Raw genomic sequence first — 9,801 nt, forward strand, 5'->3', positions numbered from 1 at the left:
TTTTTTTTTTTTTTTTTTTTTTTTTTTTTTTTTAGTATTTTTAATATACTAATTTCAAGTTAATTCTTTTCAAAAATAATCACTGTCAGACTGGGGAGGGGGGAGGGCTTTTTATCCAGGCATAAAATTCTCCCTAGAGTATCTAATTTAGTGTGTCTTACAGATCATCATAAATTCAGGGTCATCACTTGGGAATTATCCTTAAGAATTAATCCTTTCAAAGGTTTTATATTCAGAAGATGGTGACAGCTAAAGACTGAGAAGACATAGAATGAATGGAGAATTTATTTTATTATATATTCATTTCATTTTCTTTCAACATTTTACAACAGAAATTTAGAAAACTTGCAAAAAAAATTGTTTTTGTTCCCAGTTTTCTGCAATTGTAGGTAGTTACGAGCAAATTATGGATTTACTTATATTACATTATATATATACGATATATATACTGTTTTATTTCACTGCAAGTCTGAGATGTAATATAAAATGTTGAGAAAGTAGCTACAAGAATGTACGCTGAAATATTTCATGAACAAGACATAACAATTGAAATTTTCAAAATATTAGCTTTTTGAAATGTAGTGTCTATATAAAGAAGGCTTACATAGAAATGTATCCATCTATACATCTATGTTAAATAAATATTTCACAATGGTCAGTTCCATGGACTGTACTGTACTGTACTGAAGAGATGTGCAGTGACTGTCATGGGGTATAGATATCTAGTCCCCATTGAAGTTTCAGACAGTTGGAAGTATAAATGTGGATGCTTTAATCCTGACCTGAATCCAAACTGGATGTTATTCACCTGCCTAAAACCAGACATGTAGTGCAATTTCAGTATCCTGTCTAGATTCCAGTTGCCACTTCAGAGGGAAATTTTTCTGATGAGGACCTGTGTCACATCTGTCATTGTCTTATGGTTCTCAGACACCTTTAAGATTATCAAAGGACACAAGATATTTAAGAAACAGGTGCCAGCACACTCCTGTATCTTTAACCTCTTATGTGAAGAAAGAATTAAAATCAAATTCAAGGAAATCATCTATGGGTTGCTCTATAGCAAATTCTGATAACAACTAAATAAATAAATAAGTGGTGTAAAATGGTAATGGTTTGAGCACCGCTATGTTAAATATCTTAGTACTTTCAGTAAGAACTCTAGAAGGATTTGTGAAGTTACTCTGTATTCTTGGTCTTATATAAAAGGAGATGTTATGCTGTGATCAGAATATTTAATTTATGTATTTTTTTAATATTACAAAATGAACAAATCTATTAATAATATTTTTCTTAAGCTTCTTAAATGTAACTAGTAATAATGAATTAATTTATATTATTTTATTTAGAATGCCATTTTTTTGAGAATTTTGTCTTTAAAGGTCTTACAAACTGTGTTAGGATTACAATCTATAGTGTATTAAAGCACAAGTACAAGGCAGTGTAACAAGCTCTTAAAAAGTACAGACACTATTGTTAGTAGATAAATTATGCATGCTTGAAGATACTCTACATCTGTTGATTTGCCAAATAGCTAATTAAAATGCTTTAAAGCCATTATGCCATTTAAGGCACATTTTGTGATTTCATAAAATGTCATTTATCTGGTGAGAACCATGCTTGCTTGAAAATGCATTCCACAAAGTGACAAGGACAGTATCTGCATGCAAATGATTGTCTCAGGAAAGGTGCCTCAGACTGATTTGACCTATAGTGGACAAGAGACAGTGACTTACCTCTACTTACAATAAAAATCATAATAGCAAGACAAATTCCAATGATTTACTCAATGTGGCTTAAGAAAAAAAGAAAGGGGAAAAAAAAAAACCAAAACATTTGTTTATATTTACCTAGAAGCCTTTATGTTCCAGATGATGGGAAATTCAATTATGCTGTGAAACAATTTTTACTCTCAGAAAAAAAAAAAAAAAAAAAAAAAAAAAAAAAAAAAAAAACCACAAAAAACGAACACCCCCCCAAAAAAACCCAAAAACCAACACCCAAAAAACCCCCCACAAACAACCAAACAACCAAAAGAAAACATCCACATTCATCCAACAAAACATAGCTTATGTTTTCAGGAAGAATATTTATATGATAATATTTTCCTTCATGTAGTATTTTCATTTTCAGAGGATAGCAACAACAATAACTAATCAATCTTCTAAGTAATCTTGTGAATTAGAAATAGATTTCTCCATTCCAGATGTACAGAAAGAAGACTTGGAGTCAAGTAGCTTAATTTGCTTAAACTGTAGCAGCCTACACAAAGCTGAATTTGGCCAGAAAAGATGAAGAGCCAGACTGCCAAAGGGTTCTAGGAACTATGACACGCAACACTACAGTATGTAAAAAATAAGCATCTAGTTCTGGAAGGGCATTTCACAGTACAGAAGTAGAAACCTGTATGGAAAAATTAGAGTGAGATTCACAGAACCCAAAATGAAAAGTGAGAACATGCAAATAGGAATCGAACATGCTGGAAAAAGGGACTGCCTGATGTTGACTGCCTGAACCTTATTCCTGCAGGGAGCAGCTGCTCCATTTTGCAGAACAGCCTCTTCATTACAGAATTTGACTGGGAAGTGGAAACCTAAGCAAAATTTTGTCTGAAGAGATTTGGATTGATGGCCAGCAGTGTGCTCTAGTGCAAGTCAAAACTAGAATAAAATTAAGCTCCTTCCTCTTGAGTACAGCATTCTGCAACCAGAAATGTAAACTTCATAGGAGATGAAAGTGAATAATAATAGACATTCTGAAACTACCATCCATCAGTGAGGATGATTTTTTGTTTGGATGTCAGTTTAGCTTAGCTAGCTCCTACAAAGTTGAAATTGTGGAATTTGAAATGGCCTGACCTGAATAGCTCCGATTACAAAGCTCATGTTTACAAGAAGACTGAAGACAAAACTTTAACTTATATCTGTCTAATTTACAGATTACAAAACTACCTTTGTCTGAGATAGCTGTTGTCTATGTGTCACAGGGTGGGATTTTGTTACAAATTAAAATACCTCATTTTAGGAGTCTACATATAAGTACCTATACATGTTCAAAATATCCAGGCTTCTAATGGAATCAGTGGATGCTTAGTTAACACAAAAATTTTTCTCCCTCTAAAATAAACAGAGTTTCACTCAGCCCCTGAAAGACAGACATCTATTCCTAACTAGAACTCAGGACAGTTAAGGCATTAATATAGTTCTGGTAGGAATGGCACATAAACTATGTGAGGACATGCCTTTGTGGAATGACAGCTGGAAGACAGTTGGGATATCATAGGTCACTTCAAATACTATTAGTATGCCCATATAATCAAGTCCCTCGTGGTTAGTCAGATTAATTGCTTTTTAGAAATTTAGTCACTATTGGCTGTATTTATTAGATTCTACTGACTATAGAAGAAGCTTAGTTACCTAGGATGACATTGAAGCCTGCCAGTAAATGCTTAATTTTAGGCAATAACATTCCACCCTAATATACACATTCACTAACAAAAAAAATTTAGGTGTGCAAGGAAATTTTGGGGAAAATATTTAACATTAGTTTCTGTGAGTAGAGTTTGGCACCAGTAATACTTCATGGATCTGAACATTAGTTTTACCAAAAGACTAGTAGTAAGTTGTTGCTGGGAAAAACTGTTCAGCAGTTCAGTTTAAACTCATTAGTTTAAATCTAACCGGGATTGATCCGTCCATTTATTAATGACATGTAATTAACTGGCTATAAATGAACTACATATTCAGAATCGATATCAATAATACAGCAGATGATCAGCAGTACTTTCACTTACAAAATACTAAGAACTAACTACTGTTTGCTAAACACCCTTATATAACTAATCCCAGAAGACTACAAAGACACACACACACACATATTTATATGCAAACCCTGCCAATGTGGGTTACACACACCCCCACCCCAATGTGTGGGTGCACATTCCCCATGTGCAGACCCTCCTAGGAAGATGTGTCTGCTCACTAAACCTGTATTACTTACATTCTGTTGTGTTGGTGAGATGGCACATTCAGCTATACCCAGCTGTTTCACTACACTGACGGATGGCAAGTCAAAATCACATTTCAATATTTTCACAGTATCAATGAATTAATACAATGGAAACCCAAACTAAGGTCATTTCAGTTAGAAATGGCAATGAATATATAGCAGATGCAAGATTAAAAAACTGTCTTAACGTACTGCGATTTAAAAATGTATCACGCCAATATATAGAGTTAGAACAACGAACATAAAAAGTACCGGAATTCACACTTACATACTCAGTGAATCACAGCAAAAGTTTATCCCTCAAATTAAATCTATAAAATCACAGATTCTAATTTCATCTCTAAGCAGAATCTTATTTCCCATCTGTTTCTTACTTATTTTCCTTAATTTCATAAAATGTCCTCTTGAGGTCAATCAGGTAATTTTAAATGAGTATTTATACTGACTTCTTATAAAAATGGGTCTGAAAAGAACCTTGAGAATTCTTATGTTATATTCCTGTGACCCAAGAAGTAATAATTCCTGACTGATGTTTAATATGTTTTTAAAGACCATCCCCCTCACTGATGGGTTCCACAATCTTTCCCCAGGCAGTCTACACCAGTGCTTCAATATCTTTACTGATTTAAATTTTTTCTCAATGTCTAAATGGAAACTTTCTTGCTGAAATTAATTTTTCAACACTTTTCATCTGTATCATAGACATAAACAGAATAACTTCTTCTTTGTACCAGTAATTTATTTTATTAAGACTATTATATGCTCTTACTCTGAAGGTCCTATGCTATGAGTTTAGTTCTCAAACATTAATTTTTCTCAATTTCTCAATCTGGTCATATATCCAATGCAGAAAACTGGACATGGAAACATGGATGATATCACACCAGAGCTAAAATAGAAAAATTATCCCAAGTATGTAGCAATCATATGTTGACCATTTCACTGTTTCATCACAGGATCACATTACTGACGCAAGATCACAGATACTCAGAATAATTCCCACTCCTTTTATAGAGAAAGCTATCAAGCTGGTTTTTTCTCCCTTCCTCCTCCTTTCTTCTACTGACTTTGGTGTTTACCTATAGGTGTCCTCCTCACAATTCCTCCTCACAACTCCCACTCTTTCTCCCAGGTTCCCTTTCTTAAATATGTTATAACAGAGTCATGGTCACCATCACTAACTGCCTTGGCCTTGGCCAGAGGTGGGTCCATCTTGGAGTCAGGGGAACTCTGAGAAGCTGCTCACAGGGGGCTACCACTGTACCCTCCCCTACCAAAAATACCTGTCACACACACAGACTCAACAGACTGCTGTTTTCATCTTTCAAGCAAGCACGAAAACCAAATTATTGTGAAATCCCATTTCAGATTATGTGTCAGAAAGTGTTATCTTACCATAATCATATACTTACTGTCACATTAAAAAAATATATTCATTCCAAATCACATTACTTAAAGAGCTTAGAAATCAGTTACAACATTTAACAGGGGCAGAAGATCCATGAAAAAGATGTAAATCTAATATTAGAGGGAAAATCACCACCTATGTGTTTCTTTTAACAAATAAAATTATTATAGTCTACTTTTATTTAGAAAAACTAACAAAAGAAGAATACAGTCAACTACAGACAATGTTGGTTATTGAAGCTTTCTTTTTTCTTACAAATTTCATAATGATGTCCTCTTGTTCCCAGAAATAAATAAATAAATAAAAAAAAGCCCAAACACTATCAATGATGTCAGAAAAGCTTCAGCTGCAGTTCCTCTAACTGCACATATATATCTGATACCGTACAGTCCTGAGTCTTCTGAATCCAGCAGAATTTAACAGGTATTAGTTTTAATGAGAATTAAAGCAATTACTTGTACTGCTGGAACATCTCAGTAAACGTTTTTGCTTTTTTTACCCTTTTTTTTGTTTACCACAGAATTGAGTGGTGTACCATTAGAACAATTAAGGCATAGGTGAATTATATGCGTTTATCTGAAACTTTCTTTTACAGGCAGATACAGCAGGTCATTCTCTCATTTTTCTTTTCCGTCGATGCTAATATCTCCTACATGTGCTCAAATACGGACTTGATTAACTTAATTAACTGAAACTTTTTTAAGGCCTCAACAGTTTCTGTAAAACAGACATGACACAATATATCTGATGTGTTATTCTTACATTCATTCTAATTAAAAAGTACTTATTCCAATTCTAAGAGGTTGCTTTTTTATCTTCACATAAGTCCTATTAGAACTATATCTGCATGACACACAGACACAGGTTTAATGGCTTGCAACTAAAAGAGTGGTTCAAGTGTGTTTTCACTGTGTCAGACATGTCACGAGTTTAGTTTGTCTACTGTCAATAAGAAAACATTAAAAAATTATGTAATCAAACAGATTAATAATATTTATAGTTACACTTAAAATGTCATTTGGCATAAACAGATGATAGTATTTTCATGTTGATTTTGCTGGAGTGAAGATGGGTTCCAAGAATAGAAGACAGTTACATTAGAACGCTAATGGTATTCCTGACATGGAGGAGATCTTAGAATTAATATTACTTACATTTTAATAGTAAAGATCAGTCAGTTCTTCCCATGAATGTGAGAAGTTTCATACTGAACTACTTTGTTACCATTAATGGGGAGAATTCCTTATGTCCCACCGTCTCACCCTGCAATTCTTGTCTAGAAAGCTCAATTATATATAAAGTTGTACGGAGGTGACTACACTAGCATGAGAATCAGTCTCGCCTCATGTTTAGACACCAACTGTCTGTACACACATACACATTCTGTATACACATGCAGGTAATATTCTTACTTCACCCTGTATACCAACAAGATTTGATCATCTAAATTTGGTAGTGGTTTTAATCTGTACAAATTAATCTAGTAATGGGCAAAATCCCCAAACCTAAGGTAGAATCACAGTGGATGGAGCTTCATATTCCTCCAGGAGTATACTATTGCTACTGGAGTACACTTTCTGTTACTCCAGAAAGGAAAAGGTTTCTGTTAGGTCCTGCATCATATTAATATTTTCATTAATGACATAGACAGTGGGATCAAGTGCACCTGCAGAATGTTTGCAGATGACACCAAGCTAAGTGCTGTGACTGAACACATCTGAGGGATGGGATGCCAGCCAGAGGGACCTGGACAGGCTTGAGATGTGGGCCCATGTAAAACTCATGAGGTTCAACAAGGCCAAGTGCAAGGTCATGCACATGGGTCAGGGCAACCCCTGGTATCAATACAGGCTGGGGGATGAAGGGATTGAGAGCAGCCCCGCAGAGAAGGACTTGGGTGTACTGGTAGATGAAAATCTGGACATGAGCTGTCATGCACTCACAGCCCAGAACACCAACAGCATCATAGAAATGGGGCCAGCTGGTCAAAGGAGGTGATTCTTCCCCTCTTCTCCACTCTGGTGAGACCCCACCTGCAGTACTGTGTTCATCTCTGGGGTCCCCAATGTAAAAATGACATGGACCTGTTGGAGTAGGTCCAGAAGAGGGTCATGAAAATCATCAGAGGGCTGAAACACCTCTCCTAAGAAGAAAGGCTGAGAGAGTTTGGGGTTTTCAGCCTGGAGAAGAGCAGGCTCCAGTGAGACTTTATTGCTGCTTATCAGTGCTTAAAGGGGGCTTATAAGAAAGATGGGGACAAAGTTTTTAGTAGGGTCTGTAGTGACAGGACAAGGGGTAATGGTTTTAAACTAAAAGAATGTAGACTTCAACCACATATAAGGAAGATTTTTATTTACAGTGAGGGTGCTATAACACTGGCACAGGTTGCCCAAAGAGGTGGTAGATGGCCCATCCCTGGAAACATTCAAGGTCATGTTGGACACGGCTTTGAGCAAACTGATTTAGTTGATGATGTCCCTGCTCATTACAGAGGGGTTGAACTAAATGACCTTTAAATGTCATTTCCAACCCAAACTATTCTGATTCTATGATTCTATGGTTCTATGATATCTGCCAGTTCTCTGTGCATGTTTCACTACCTTGGGACATCTCAAATGGCACTAAACTTTTATGCTTAAGCAAACTGGTGTACCCCTCTCCATATGTGAGTGCTTTGGAACTTGTACTATGGCAGTCAAAAGTGTTGATTGGTGTCCTACCTTTTCTGAAGACATTTATTATCAGAGTCCTTTTAAGCAAAACATTGAATACAGGGGGGTGTGGGGGGTGTGGGGGTGTGTGTGAGACATATGGTGCTGGATGTAGGCTTATCCCATCTACATTTCTTGGGTATACCTGGTTTGACCCTCAGGGAAAGAACAGGCCCAGTCTCTTTTCCTTTTTTATATTCTCTAGATTTTGTTTAGAACTCATGCTTCAGTGCAAGCTGGCCTCTAAACAGTTTGAACAGAGATATGCTCCGAGAGTCATATAGACATCTATGACTTCACTAGTCATCACAGACTTCCTTTACAGTCATTGGAGGAAAAAAGGACATATAAAATGAGAGCAATTACTACTGTTAACAGTGTCTAAAATAGGTCAGAGACATCACAGAGTAAAGAGAAAATTTATCTATCAGCTATAAGGAATTATTAGCTCAGACCAGAACACCTGCACAGGTAATCTAAAGGCAGGTAAGCTAAATCTTAGGGAGAATTTGAATTCAAGTATGGAGCTGACTTTAAACTTTTGATTAAAATTTATATGCCATTTTTGATAGAAGAGGTTAGTTTTCTTATGCCAGTGTATAGGTTTTCTACATATATTTCATAAGAATTTACTGAAATTTTTGAATATGGATCATTCTTAAATGTGATCAGTCACCCTCACAGTAATTAATGTTTCCTGTTCAAAGGGAATCTCCTGTGCTTCAGTTCATGTCCATTGCCTCTGGTCCTGTGACTGGGCAATGTTGAAAAGAGCCTGCCTCCATTCTCTTTGCATGCTCCCTTCAGGTATGTATATCCACTGACAAGATTCACTCTGAGTCTTCTCTAGGCTGAACAGTCCCAGCTCTCTTAGCCTTTCCTCACAGGAGAAATGCTCCAGTACCTTAAACATACTTGTGGCCCTTCGTTGAACTCTCTCCAGAAAACAGCATATTTAATGAGAGGAGTATTTTGTTTGGATTTGTCTTGTTCCATTTTTTTAATGACCTGTAGAGCAGCCTGATATTCCACAACATAATTAAATTAAGCTCACTTTTCATAAAATATTTTTGTTCATGTTCTTTTTGTAAATGACTCAAAAAATACTCTTCTGAGAGAGTTATAGGGATCTTCACACATTCAACAAGGACACTGATAAGTTTGTATGTCAAACTTTTTCAAGTTTAGTTATCAAGCTATTGGTATTTTTAAGATTATAGAGTTTAGAAAGAAGCTGAAAAATTGCACAATCAGTTCAAATAATTAACTTTTTTCTATATAGGTGCTAATGAAATATTTTTATCACTTTGCGATGGCCAGTGGCACTCCTCTGTTTCAAAGCCATCAGAAGTCCAACAAAAGTAAGAAATTAATCTTATTTATCATATTCTGGAAGGCCACAACTCCCATCTTCACCATGTTTTGCTAAAGCAGAGACAGATAGGAAAAATTGTCCTAATACCATTGACATGTTTCCTCTGATTGCAGTGAGAGGATGCAAAAGGTAAAACAATCAGTTATGTTATTAGCAAGTCAAAATGCTTGAGAATTTTTCCTTCCTAGACCATTTGGGTAGATACTTGTGGTGGGTTAACCTTAACTGGCTGTCAGAAGTCCACTCAGCTGCTCTTTCACTCATCCTAAGATGGAGAGAGGGAGAAAATAGGATGGATA

At 35.8% G+C, this 9,801-nt stretch overlaps 1 long non-coding RNA gene across 1 annotated transcript in view; it reads left to right on the forward strand.

The window, feature by feature from the left end:
• LOC113477735 overlaps positions 1-7,624 on the forward strand; it is an 8,719-nt gene extending 1,095 nt beyond the window's left edge. The window contains exons 2-3 of the long non-coding RNA XR_003397957.1: positions 7,010-7,015; positions 7,510-7,624. This is a non-coding gene — a long non-coding RNA (uncharacterized LOC113477735). The remainder of the gene's footprint in view (positions 1-7,009; positions 7,016-7,509) is intronic.
• The last annotated feature ends 2,177 nt before the right edge of the window (positions 7,625-9,801 follow it).

The sequence above is a fragment of the Athene cunicularia genome (genome assembly GCF_003259725.1).
Source record: "Athene cunicularia isolate RWA chromosome 3 unlocalized genomic scaffold, athCun1 chr3_part1, whole genome shotgun sequence".
Taxonomy (NCBI): domain Eukaryota; kingdom Metazoa; phylum Chordata; class Aves; order Strigiformes; family Strigidae; genus Athene; species Athene cunicularia.